Genomic DNA, 15,306 nt, shown 5'->3' with positions numbered 1-15,306 from the left:
GTAGTTTAGTACCTTGACTTGCTAGCATTAGAAAGTATTTCTCTAGGTCTATTTCTATGAGCTTTTTCATAATTTTTTGAAAATTGGGATTTTGTTGAGCCTCTTGAATTAGCTCATCTGTTATATCCTTTGTTTCAGTATCTCGATACTTGCTGTAAAAGGGATTTTCTTCTCTTTATCCTGTGGTAGGTGGTCTCTACCTCCTTTTCCTTAAGTTTTAGCCTTTGAGATCTCATCCAAATGGGCATTTGGGTGATCTACTTGTGATGGTTGTTGACAAGTTTTGAGTAACTTAATATATGATTTTCTATTGAGCTAGATAGGACAAGGAAATTTTCCCTTTTATTGAGATGTTGTGATAATGTAGATCTTTGTTCGAAGGCATAAGTTCTTAGATATTCTTCGTCAAACACAATTCCACGACCGTATAGATAATCATTAAAATGGTGTAGGAAGGTGTGATGTTTTAGCAAGAGTTTGTGGTTTATGTAAAGAAATCTTCTTCTCTTCAAGATTGATTTTTGTTGAAAGGAATAAGATATCTAATATTATCTATTTGTTCTATAATTAGGGAGATCCTAACTAAACAATTATTTCAATTACTCTATCCGTATGAAGATAAACCTTCATATATGCTTTCCAAGGGCGGGGGGGGGGGGGGGGGGGGGTAGAAGGAGGTATCTTGTTTATCTATCCCAATGAGATAGCTATCGAATTGACGTTAAGTCTAAAAGAAAACAAAGAGATATTCAGGAATTGAGTTTTTATAATCCAATGAATAAGAATGAAACTCATTTAATTTATAGTGCTATTGTTCATTTTCTCCAATTAGGAGCTCAGCCTATGGAAACTGTTCATGGTATTTTTAGGAAAAATTTGATCATTTTAAACGTGCTTGAAATTTATTAAAAAAGGAGGGGGGGAGATATAAATAATGCGTCTGCGTCCAGGTCCAATAAATTTATCAATAACTCAATTGGTCTAATTGGTTAGTAAATAACCATTTATGATAATTTATAAATGAAAGGCAAAGAGTATGTTTGATTTCCTTTTTTTCTTGACCGTGTGAATTCCCATTTTTATTGAAGAAAAAGGAATTCTTCACATTAATAAAAATATTTTCATTTATTTGGGACGTAATGACCAAAAAAGATATCGATGATAGGGATCCACATAAAAGAGTTGCATAACTAAGCAATATCATACTTACATGCATCATTAACCAATGAGATTGTAAAGCGGGGTACTAACATTGCAGATTGCTTCATTTTATCCAGAAGACCTAAAGTAGCAAAACCATGAGTTAACATAGCACTTGGCATGGTGATTTCACCTAACCACCAAGCATCTTAGCCTCATACTTCTATAACTATATAAATCATGGAGGAAGTCCATGAAAGGAACATGAATGGCTCATATACATTACTTAACCGTAAATGCCCCGAATAGAGTGAACGAGTAACTAATACTCCTGTTATACAAATACACATCACTATCATGCCCTTTCCTCCTGAATTACTTAGTTCTTCACTTTTATAAACTAAGGTTCCCCAATAAATGAGAGTGACAACAAAAGTAAGAGAAAAAAAGACATGAGTTGATATATGTTCTAGAGTTATAAATATCATAATAAACCCATTTATTTTATTCAATATAGGATTCATTTTGTATGAGAAAGATAAAATCGATTGATATGTCATCAATTATATTGACATAGATCAAACAATGATAGTAATTTACTAAATAGGTACTCCATATATATATATATATATGGATTTTATATGGAAGGGATTGAACCCATAGTATCCTATTAACAAGAATGCTGCCACTTGGATTTGAACCAAGATACTCTAGCACTGCTTCCTAAGAGCAGCGTGTCTACCAATTTCACCATGACGGCTTGATATTGTTTAGTTACTATATTAGACTATTTTTCCCGAAATTGTCAATGCAAATATTTAGAGGAGTATTTTTTCTATTCAATGTCCGAATTGACATTAAATAGAAAAATGCAATGTTGGTCGTTATAACGAAGTATAGTGTAGTTTGGTAGCATGACATCTTGGGGTGGTGGAGGTTGTGGGTTCAAATCCTACTGCTCCGAAAGCAATGGTAAATAAGATCGTGTAGATCTATTATGTTATTGAACATTAATATATTTGCATAGAAACCAAATTAGGCTCCGTGAGATCTAGGTAATAGTAATAGAATTACTAAGTAGATTTATTACTTAAATTATCCTTTCCTTTTCATAGTATGAAAATGCATGCATTTCCCTTGCATTTCAATAGGGTAAACTATCGGAGTAAAAGAAGGGGTCTAAAGAAGGAAAAAGGCCAGATCAGTAACAAGTCAATACCTTGTATGCAAAAAATTGTGAGGGTTGAAATAAACACAGATTACAAGGAATAAGATGATCCAAAAGGCATATTGATCATGATCGAATTTGTGAGCTTACTTGGGTTCTAAGCATATGAAAAAATAAAATGATGAATTAAATATAGATCATTTTAGTTATACTTATTCTAACGATATGTCATTTATCATTTTTATTTCAACTAGTGCTTGAGTAGGATGATCAAAATTGACATGTCTGGTTCTTTCGGGGGGTAGATTCATTCATAAAAATCTACTTATCCCAATAACAAAGAAACCTGACTTAAAAGATCTTGTATTAAGGGCTAAATTAGCTAAAGGCATGGGACATAATTATTATGGCGAGCCAGCTTGGCCCAATGATCTCTTATATATTTTTCCAGTAGTTATTTTTGGTACTATTGCATTTACCATAGGTTTAGTAGTTCTAGAACCATCTATGATTGGTGAACCGACAAATCCATTTGCATCTCCTTTGGAAATATTACCCAAATGGTATTTTTTCCCTGTATTTCAAATACTTCATATAGTACCTAATAAATTATTAGGTGTCCTTTTAATGGCTTTAGTACCTGCAGGACTATTGATAGTCCTAGGGTCCCTATTCCTAGATCAAGGTTGAGTCCATGTTTGAGAGCCAATAGGATTAGATTCTATAGTAGTACCCACCAATGAAGTAGCACTACCACCATATAGGATGCACTTGATTAAAATAGATATAGAGTTGCCATCTTGCCTAGTTCCATTTGTTGACCCAGTAGTAGATCCTCTAGTTTTAGAGCAAGAGCCTCACCCTGGATCCCTCCTTATTTTAGAGCCACAACCCAATGATAACTGAGTGGATCCATAATCAGTTGGTTCATATGCTTAGTCAGTCCTAGTTGAAGAAGTAGATCCAGGTGCATTATACTCAAAAAAATGAATGAGAAGCAACAACTATACCCCTGACATCAACTAAGGGAGCAACCCCAAAGGTATATGAAGATCGAGCCCGTGGAGCTGGAAAAAGTAACAATGGTCACTGCAAATTGGGTGAGTTAAATTCATTCAATTACCACCTCACCAACTTCTAAATAATACTATGCACAAGTATCTATGACAATACAAGTTGTTAAGGATGTGAAGAAACAAGTGTGAAGCGACACACACATGAGGTCATAAACAATCAATGCAAGCCATTAAGGTTGATCCTACTCTCAATGGTTCAAGAAACATCACCAAACTTGATAGTGTTTTCAACCATCACCAAATTTGAATGGAATTTTAATTTTGATAATTAGATGCTGCTAGGTGACTTGCCCTTCGACTTGCTAGTGTTTTTCTTGTGTAAGTACATGACAGCTCTATGAAACAACTCGAATGAATAGAGTGACCGGGAAGGGATGCAAGCCCAACAATCTTGGAAATCATTTTAGGAGAAGCAGGATTAACAACGATGCTAAGACCTTTGGGTAAGGGGAAAGGTGGCGCAATTTTATGTCATTGAACCACTTAACCCACTTGATGCAAAGCAAGGAACTAAACATTCTTGTAGCCTAGTCAAGGTGGATCAAATCGTATATGGTATTTTTTCAGCTTTTACCTCATAGATTTGCTGGTACAAGCACTCATCCGAAATCTATGACGAATCAACACTTTCTTTGTCGTCGCTCAAATGGAAGATGTCACATTTATATTGTAGGAGCAGTACTAGTCCTTTACCCAAACTTTCAAAATAGAAGAAATATGTTCAGTTTAACCGAAAGAACATAATGGGTCAATGACATTAGTTTCAAACTTCACTTTCGATAAATGATCAGGTTTTCTCCTTTCTCCCACCCTAGAAAAGATGAAGTATTAGAAATAAAGAGATCTACTTTAGATTATCCAAATAAAAATCTTTTTAAGAGGCAACTATCTATATTCTGTATAGAAATTTTAAAGAATACTTTCCTACTAGGAAAGTACTTCATGTCTCTAGGATCTGATGCTACACTATTGCTCAATAGCCTAGTAAATCAACTCTATTACATAAATTGATTCCTTTTTTTTGCCAATGAGCAGATTTGATCGTATCACCCCAAACTTTTAATAATTGATCTTTATGGTGCTTTCTCCATCAATTGAAGTGACTTTATTTTATCCATGGACTATCCAGGCTATATTTACCAATTCATATTTGGGCTCCTATGAGGGATATTCTTTTGACTACAGCTGATAAAAAACCGTTGTTTTGGATGGTGCATATGTAGAAAGCCTCTCTTTTTTTTCTTTTCCGTAGTTCTAAATGAATTCATTCTATAGTACAGATAGCTGCACATAATGATAGATCAAGGCCGTATTATTAAGAGCTTGTGGTAAAGACGGGTTTCATTCTAATGCCTGGAAATAATATTCCAAAGCCTTAGTATGTTCCCCATTAATCGTTAGAATGTAATAAAGGAAGGAAGGAAGGCAATAAAGGAAGAAAGGAAGGTCGAAGTAGACTAGTTCAAGAAGTTTTCATGGGCCCCGGTTGGGATGGAATGAAGGAAGGGTTGATTACAGGATGGAAGTAAAGGTACACCCCCAGTGGGTAAAAGGAAAGGAGTTCAACCCTACCAACAAACAAGCATACGATAGCTGGCCCTACCCGAGTAACGAGGAGGAATAGTTTAATAGCTAGACCGAGGGATAGATTTCTCCCTCCATCATTAGCTGAATTCTATTTTATGTTGGTTGGAGCTCCCTCCTTTGTTTCTAAGGATTGTTCAGCTTCCTCATTCATTAAGTCACTCTTTTGGGACTCCCATCCAAAGCCCAATGTTGAGACGGTGAATGATAATGAAGGCTGCTATAAACTATTCTAACTATTTAGGGGGTGTTTAGTTCAGGCTGAAGCTTTCGTGTTTAGTTCAAAAATTAGGAGGAGGATTTCATTGAACATATCCCTCTTAGGCATCAGGGTCCCTCAACTATCCCAAGAAGGTAATTGGATGCTCTACTTCAACAACTCCATAATAACTTCTCTGTGATCGCTCATCTATGTAATATAGTTACACCCTGGGGACAATCATATGGGTGGAAAAGCTATAGCAGGAGCCTAACTAGCCATCGCCCCATGCCCTCCTAGAAGAAAGGAAGGTTGAATCATCATATTCATCTAGGCTAGGTTCATTCTATTTTGAACTCTATAGCCTCACTCGGTGGAAGAAGTAGAGTTAACAAATGATCTCGGAAGGAGTAGAGTTGCTATCAATCGATAATTTTTTTTTTGCTCGGCTAATAAGTATATGATACAAAAATTGATGATCTACTACGCTTTCTAACAAGAATCTAGAAGATTACATAATGCTTACTCTTAAGCTATTTGTTTACATAGTAGTGATATTTTTTGTTTCTCTCTTTATCTTTGGATTCCTATCAAATGATCTAGGATGAAATCCTAGGCGTAAAGAATAGTGATGAAAAAAAATTAGAAAGTAGATTCTGTAAAAGGGCCTACTTCTATAGGTATTTTGAGGAGTCATCTTAAGTGACTGAATGAAGAGAGAGGGATTTGAACCCTCGATACAAATAGTTTGTACAATGACTTAGCAATCCACTGCTTTAGTCCACTCATCCATCTCTCCTAGATGGGAGATCTAAAATGAAAATAGGATTTCGCTACATAAAGACCAAGATTTGTGAGAATCCAATTTTTTTTTCTTTATTCCGTTCCAAACAATTTTCTTCTTTCTCTAGCCTGGCCAGTATTTGGCCAGGCCATTATCTTCCCTAGATAAAAATAAATGACCAAATTATGAAGCATACAATGCTCTAGCTAATCTGAAAGCTAAAAATAATACTATAAAAGTAGCTAAAAGGGCTATCAAAATTTGACATAGTGATATTATTTCTTTATTTCCTCTCCAATCACTTTTTATTATATAAGATAATATACAAGCACTTCTAGTTATTTATTTTAATGATTCCAGCTAAAAGAAACAAGAAGAAAAAAATTATTTTTGATTTCTCATCCTTTCATAGACTATACTTATAGAATGGAAATATGATTTCAATAAGATCTAATTATAGAAGGGGATATTTTTGTGGTATATGATGGGAATAAAAATCAAATTAAGATATAGATAAAGTCTAATTTATTAAATTAGCCTATTGGATGTATGTTGGTCCTGCTCATATTGGAATCTTACGAGTAGCTAGTTTTTTAAAAAATGTGCATGCCATTATGCACGCTCCTCTAGGAGATGATTATTTCAATCTAATGTGTTCTATGTTAGAATGTGAAAGAGATTTTACTACTGTGACTGCTAGCTTAGTAGATCGTCATGTACTAGCACATGGATCTCAAGAAAGAGTCATGGATAATATTCTCTGAAAAGATAAAGAGGAACATCCCGATCTTATCATATTGACACCTACATGTACCTCTAGTATTTTGCAAGAAGATTTACAAAATTTTGTGAATAGAGCATCCATAATTTCTGATTCTGACATAATTTTTGTAGATGTTGATCATTATCAAGTAAATGAAATTCAAGCAATGGATAGAACTTTAGAATAGGTGGTTTGATATTATTTAGATAGATGTCATAGACAAGAAAAATGGGATCAATTTCTAACCAATGCGCCTTTTTTCAATATAATTGGAATTTTTGCATTGGGTTTTCATAATCAACATGATTGTCACGAGTTAAGATGTTTATTACGAGATTTGGACATCCAAATTAATCAAATAATTCATGAAGGAGGATCTGTAGAAGATCTTAAAAATTTACCAAAAGATTGGTTCAATTTAATTCCTTATCATGAAGTGGGCTTGATGACAACAATGTATTTAAATAAAGCATATGGGATGAGCTAATATTTTTATAATCGATTTGCTCTCCAAGCCGAATTGGCGATAAAAGTTTTCGAAAAGACTGCTGATTTAGGGAGAATCATTTAGATGTATTTCAAAAAGATGGCTTAGATCTATTTCAAAAAAATATGGCTTAGATCTATTTCAAAAATATGACTTAGATCTATTCCAAAAATATGGCTTAGATCTATTCTGAAAAGAGGGAGATGTATTCTGAAAAGATGGCTTCATTTTATTCATAGTTTGTTTTATGAACCTTTCAAATACTTTTTTTTTTCAAAATATTTCGAAAAGAAATATTGACAGTGACATATTTTGTTAAAATACAAAGATAGAGAAATAGCTTTGATATATTTCTATTCCTGGGTAAAAATGATAGATTCAATCTATTTTTTTATTTCTCCATGAATAGTATGCTTGTAACAATAAGGTCAAATTTTATTTAATTCCAATCGAAGAGGAGTATTGCGTCAATTTTTTTGAGTCATATATCTCGAAATACCTTGTGATTTTTTATTAACACTATCTTGAGTACAACTAGTACATTCTAAAGTAATTGTTACTCTTACATTTCCACCCTTGGCCATATAACTTACTTTGGATATTGTATCTCCTTCTTTTCTTTTCAATTCAGAAAAAAAGAGAAGAAAGAGAAACGAATAGAAGCTTTCGAAGAATGATTAGAGATTTTATTACTTAATTCATTCTCGTAATAAAAACTTTAATTAAAAGTTTTCAGTAGTTTACTATTTGAGGAACTTTTGGATCTAGATTTTTTTTTATTATTCTAACTTCACCCCCCCCTTGAATTCTAAAGAGATTTAATTTAATATATTTTCTTTATCCAAGAAGAAAAGGAAATGAATCTAACATCATTTTTTTTCTTTCGGGTTTGCGAGAGAGGAAAATGAAAGTAAAAAAAATGAATAATTATTTGTTTGCAGTCAAAGTGCTATCTTCATTTTGGTAAGAAGTTTGAGTAAGATCTATGTTGGAACTAAAACTATTTTTATAATACTGGTTACATGTGTTTTCTTCTGAATCTGAACTATTTAAAAAATGATAGAAAGAGTTTTTGTCAAAATTGACAATTTGTGGGCTTATTAAAGGAGTTTTATAAATATCTTCAATCAAGAAAAAATCTATATTACTATGAATAATAGAGTTTAATTTATTAAGTAAATTAGATGATTTATGCAAATCATGGATTAGTGCTTGGTCACGTAAATATTGATCCAATAATCTATTTACTTGTGACTTTATGAGTGAGATAGTTTCTTTCTCTGAGTACACAACTCCCATCTCACCAATACACAAAGAAAACAGACTGTTATGAATCGAAACTAAATTGGGAACTAAATTTAATAATTGTCCATGTTACATTCTTATTTTTTATATGAATCCTCTCCATGTAAGAAGCTAATCTTTTTTTTTCAATTTAAACAAGGACGATGTAAATAATCTAAAAATTGGATCTAGGTATCTCCCATTGGTTCTATACCCGATTCATAACCAGTGGCTTTCTCCGCCCCTTTACTAATTGGAGACAAACTTCTTGAAATTGAGAATGCCAGAATTAGAATAAGACTAGATATGGATAAATATATCCAAAAAGTATCATATTCAAAAAATAGAAACATAAATAGATTCATGTTTAAATAGATCAAATTCTTCTATTTATTGTCAATTTATTAATCGTTTCTCTCCCCTCCCGAATGATTAATTATCATTTATTATATTAATTCAATGTTTCAGTTGTGACTAAACACAAAAATTAATAAAAGAATATTATGTATTTAATACATTTTAAATAATTGGTTCTAAAAGAACTAGTGCAGTTTGGCAAACTTCATGTTGGTTCGTGTTGTAACATGTGAATATGTAAGGGAACTTTATTTATTGAAATAAGGGGTCTTTTAGGGTCGTTGTTTCTAATGATGTGAGATGTGCTAGCAAGTTCAAATTTATCTATTTGTTCCATATTCAAGATTTTTAGATAATAAAATAAAATATTGAGGGATAATTTAAATGAATTTAAAAAATGAAGTTAACAAAACTAAACGACCTAGTTTGATATATTATTTGAATACTTGATATATAATGTATTCGACAAACCTAAACTATCTAGTTTAATATAGCATTCAAAATAGGGAAATAATTATTTCTTTTTTTATTGTATTCCTTGATGGTGAAATGGTTGACACGTGAGACCAAAATAGTCTCGTCTCTGTAGACACAGGTGCTACAAAATGACATGTATAACATGTTAGGAACCAGGAAGGACAACTGAGGGGGGGGGGGGGTGAATCAGTTGTCAACTAATTGTTAATAAATTACAACCCAAAACCAATTAATCCAACTTGAAACTTAGTGCTGGTAAAAAAAACATTAATGTCGGTAAAGTAGATTAACTGTTATAGCAGTACCATTATAACTTAGTGCATGAAACATAAAGAGAAACAAGATCCACAACACATGACACAAAGATTTTGACGTGGAAACCCTATAAGGGGAAAAACCATGGTGGGAAACCTTACCCACAATCAGATGATACTACTGCAGATAGTAATTGTATACAAATGGGGTCTGCACATGTAGAAAGGCCAACTGCCTAGAGCTCACCGCTCAACCACAAAATAGGAGTCACACTAACTACAATTAGATGGTTAAATCCAATAACAATGTACTACTTCAGAATAACATCTGCAATGTTGGATTCAGTACCGGTTTAAGCTCTGAACATGAGTGTCAACCACCTTCATAACCTTCCTTCAACCTTCAGATAATGTCTGTGTGATTCGCACAAGGTTCTGCTTATTTTCGCTCTTCAATATTCGCACACACTCATACCATATCCTGATCTTCAATAAGATCTTACAATCATTTATACAAAACCTAAGAGGTCGACTCACTAAAGATATTACAATTAAATCAAACAAATAAGTCTTGATGTGATACAATATGTCAGCTCAATACAATTTACACAATAACCAATCAATAAACCATTTCCAAAACGTGTCGTACTGACCTGGAATAGATACCATGTGCCGGTCCATAACCTAGACCTATCTTCTGGTAAAGGCAAATCTGTCAACCTGATTAGATCAATAAGCAAAAAACCAAATCCAAACATCCAATCCATGTCTTCGACATAACCAAATGATCTCCTGATGATAACAAGTTATCATCACTGTCAGTGAACAATACAACCTGCCGATGAAGCATATACTAGTGACTGTGCATAAGACAATATCCATGCTGGAACCACAATGTACCAGTTTAACAATGTAGACCTGCAAGAAGATAAGTGTTGACATCAATGACAATACCAATGCAACACATGACAAAGTCATCCATAATTCCAACATACCCCGCATACCCCACGTATCTCACATGTGCTTTCTAAAAGAACGACACAAACGTGTTGATATGCAGAGTGGTAGTACCTTGTCCACCTTATAGACATGTAGATCTCCTCACCTACTCAACAAAGACATAATAGCTCTATATTATTCCCCCAAGCAAAGAGGTATATTGCCCGCCATGCAAGCCAACAAGAGCAAACATGCTCTATAAAAGAGTATACAATATGCACGAGGTAAACACCTAGCATGTGTGACTGCTGAGTGTGGAGGTTTGAGTCCTCCTCAAGGCACACATATTAGAATAAAATGTTCTAGGGGAAATAAAATCGATACTATGTCTTTCTAGAAAATTGAAAAAACAACAACGATGTTCAATTATATATTGATTATAATAGATAGGTACTGATCGAGCCGTGGAACCAATGAAATATTTCATAAATTTTTTTATTATGTGCCCATATTACGACACGATTTCCAATCTATTATTCTGTATAACAGCGACATTGGGGAATAAGACTCTAAGTCACAGTCGAAAGAATATTATTTCTTATAATTCTAAATTGTTTTTTGCTTTTCATTCATATTTCCTCTTTACTTTCTTCAAAAAATTATCTTTTGTGTTCCGCATTTAAACAAAAAAAATGAGATGCTTTATTTTTAATTTCAAATTAGCATCGAATCATAGGGACATTATGAGAGAGAAAGAGTAGAAGATTTTTCTAATTGTATAGGGATATATAGACTCAAACCGTAGACCTTCTCGGTAGAAAAGATCAAATTTCTTATTGCCAAAATAATTTGAACTATTCCAAGAACCCAACATGCATTTTTATTGCATTGGGCTCTTTCATTATCTGATAGAAAAATTAGTTAGTCTTCCATTATCTTCTTTCCAGAAAGATAATAAGATGGCTCCGTTTACTTCAAACAATTTTTTTTCAGAAGCAATCCCAAAGTGCTTCAAAAGGTTTACTTAATGTAGGTTTGTCATGCTTAGAAATAGATTCTCCAAATGGAGTCTCTCTCCTCCTATAAATAGAATAATATGAGACTTCATACACCTCAAAGTTCATAGAGTGAAAATAATTCTTTTTTGAGATCCTCATATTGTACTCATTATCTTTGACATTGAATGTCCACAAGATTGACCATATCAACTAGATATATAGTTCAAATCAGAGAGAGCTTCATCTGTGTCATGCCATTATGGGGTTTTGAAGCACAAGGATATTTTACTCATTGGTGTCAATTAGATGGTCTATGGACTTTCATTTTTCTTCATGGTGCTTTTGGTCTAATAGGGTTCATGCTACGCCAATTTGAACTTGCTCGATCTGTACAATTATGACCTTAGAATGCAATTGCGTTCTCTGCTCTGATTTCTATTTTTGTTTCTGTATTCTTGATCTATCCATTAGGCTAGTCTAGTGAGTTTTCTGGGCCTAGTTTCAGCGTAGCAACTATTTTCTGATTTATCCTCTTTTTTCAAGGTTTTCATAATTGGACCTTGAATCCATTTCATATGATGGGAGTTGTCGGAGTATTGGGTGTTTCTCTTTTATGTTCTACTCATGGTGCTACTATGGAAAGTACTTTATTTGAAGACGACAATGGTGCAAATACATTCTATGCTTTTAACCCAACTCAAGCTGAAGAGACTTATTCTATGGTCACTGCGAACCGTTTCTGGTCTCAAATTTTTGGGGTGCTTTTTCCAATAAACATTGGTTACATTTCTTCATGTTATTTGTGTCAATGACCGGTTTATGGATGAGTGTCATTGGAGTAGTTGGCCTACCCTCTTCGCCCATCTCAATTTTGTGTCATATCACAATGGATTTGTTGATCTGATCTCCAAGCATCATCGACTTCTTGATCGAGTCTATCGGGATCAGCGGTCATGTCATAATGGGTGACATGTCAATGGAGTAGATAATTCGTGTCAGTGGGGCTTGCTTAAATAAGATAGGATTCAAGCACCGTACCTTTTCATTTTTGGTACATCAGTTCTTGTGCACATAAGGTGTCAAAGTTGGAACAAGTAGACCTTATGATAAATAGGCTGGGACAGGAAGGAACGCTGGGTGAGGTAATAGCTTGTATGCCTATTCCGATGTATGTGCTTTGTTTTTAGAAAAATGCCATAATTCAAGTAGGTGGACCAAGCAAGCCAAGTAATAGGAACAAACCAACCTTCTAATGCATGCTTTAAAATTTCTCGACTTGGAGAAAGGTGGTAGGGCGATTCCCTCCCATCCAATTGATTACTAAATAATGACTAGTTGCAATTCACTAGTTATTTCGGATGTTCACCAAATCTAGAAGAACCCAGAGGTTATTTGTATTCCTTGAAAACCTCCACCCACATCTCCATTCAAAATTTCTTGGCCTACTATCAGCCAAACTACCTGAGCATTGACCTTAATGTGAGTAGGATCGCCTAGCCATGCTTCATAATTGGAGAAGTGAGCACCATGAAACTACATCCCACTTAGCCAAATAAATATTATTGACCAAAATGATCACTAAATACTTAATTTGTGGCAGATCTCTTCCAAATTATTGGTATGGCTATCAAAATCATGAGCATCAGCATGTAGGTTCCAAATCTAGGTGGTAGTATTAGATCCCTTGGCTAGTGTCTTTGAGAAATGACCGGGTTTAGCCCATTTTTCAAAAGAGGTTTTAATAGGATCCCTATCCACTATGATCTTTACTTTTGGTTCCAGTGAACAAATGGTTATTGAGTTCTCATCTTTCCAAATGAGACATAAGAAAAAACCCGCCAAATTAAAAAAAAAAAGAAAAAGAAAAAAGATATATTTTCAACTCGTTCCTCTCTTTATTTCCCAGTTCAAAACTAGAGTGACTATGATAGGGAAGTCGATTTGAGACAGGTAAGCTTCTTCTTTTTCAAGTGATGGTGAATGGTCATACAAGTGATCGAATTTGTTTTTTTTGAGAGGGTGTTTTGATTGCAAATACTTGTTTGATTGACTCAAGTTTACCAAATCGAAATAGGAGGTTCAATGTTTTCCTATTGATATTATTAAGTGTGCCAAATGATTAATGAAGTTTCCTGATTGGGTATAATATATCCTGATAGGGAAACTTAATTGATTTGACTAACTTGAGTAAATAAGCTAGGTATTTGATTCGCATGCTTTGGAAAGGTGTAATCGGATCATTTGTTGATTTTCGGTCTATTTTTGCTTAGAATTGGACCTAAAAGAATGCTAAAAAGTGTATCCAAAACAATTTTTGGATTTTGCAAAATCTATCCAGAAATCCCCTCTGTCTCAAATACGCTAAAGGATATGTTGAATACGCAAGAGAAAGTGTAAAATGCTCCACTTGAAAGATCATATGCACTAGAGTATCTATTAAATGCATCAAAAAAGAGGTTATATGTTCTAGAATAATGATTGAATGCGCTAGAATATTTGTTGAATGCACTAGAGTAAGTGTCAAATGCGCCACTCTACAAAATTTTCTGATTTTTCTAAGTTTTTGGATGATTTTAATGATTTGTTGAATTTTTAGCAAGATGTTTATGTGATTTATGACAAGAACATAGTAAACAATTATGAATTCAATCGTAGATTTGTTTTTATTTTAAACATCAAGTGTACGTTCTTTTAGGATCTTTTCAAATCTCTTTGTTTTCATTGGTTTGAACAAGAAGACACGTCAATTAGACTCTTTAATCTCAAGGGTCATCAATAATACAATAGCTCACATCCTGATACTCCTTCAACTCAAAAAACCTTGTCACACCCAAGGGTGCGCCCTTTTTTTTGCCTTTTTCTAGAAGCTGAACCAAAGAGAATGACTTCTCAAATGGATCATTTTCTTGGGGTAGATTTTCCCTACCCTTGCACTATGATATTAGAAATGTTTGGATAACTGACTTGGAAAGCTTCTACTCTTAAAGATTTTTAGTAAGGATTTCATTAGGTCTTCAATGATAAACTCCCTCAAGAGGCTTCCCAACCTTTATAACAAAGGCTTTACATATCTCGAGGATACTGGGGGAAGGCTAATCAATGAGCAAAACCATTGGACATGATTTCCATCACATCCACATTTGATTATAGTGGGTTGGATTACTTGGCATTAGTCATTCCCTACTTAGGTCGTTCCCCTCTCACTGGCCTTATGGGCTTCTCGAGAGGAAAGGCCTACTAAAGGTTGTATCCTAATTGCAATAAAGGAAAGAAAGCAAAAGTGTGAATTTGGCTTTTTGATCACCCAATTAAGGGGAGAGCATATACCTATCACTTTCGAAGCATAGTATACACTTTTGTTCTTTTTATCTCAATATTGTAATGTGATCTAATTGCTACTTGGAGATATTGCTCCAACAAATATGGTGTTCCTTTTAACCAAGATAGCAATAACGAGTATTCCTTTTGAACCAACTATTACAACAATGAACTTTGAGGGAATTGAAAAATTTTGCAAGAAAAGTAAGAATTTTGAAATTTGGAAAAGATGGCTTGTTCTTTGTTACCTTGCAAAAATTAAATGTGGCTTTTCTTCTTTTGTCCCTTTGTAATAAAATGAAATTTCTCTTGTTATTTTTAAAGAGCACCAAAAGACAAAGCGAGATACTTGCAAAAAGAGAAAGGTTTGATTTGTTGTTATTTTTAATCTTTTTCAAGAAAGGAAAGATGAAGTTCTTTTTATAGTACCTAAAGAAAATGTGATTCTTTTTATCTTGCACCAAAATAAAGTGTGAGT

Source organism: Cryptomeria japonica, chromosome 9 (genome assembly GCF_030272615.1).
Source record: "Cryptomeria japonica chromosome 9, Sugi_1.0, whole genome shotgun sequence".
In the NCBI taxonomy this organism is placed as follows: domain Eukaryota; kingdom Viridiplantae; phylum Streptophyta; class Pinopsida; order Cupressales; family Cupressaceae; genus Cryptomeria; species Cryptomeria japonica.
Note: the sequence above shows the minus strand (reverse complement) of the source record.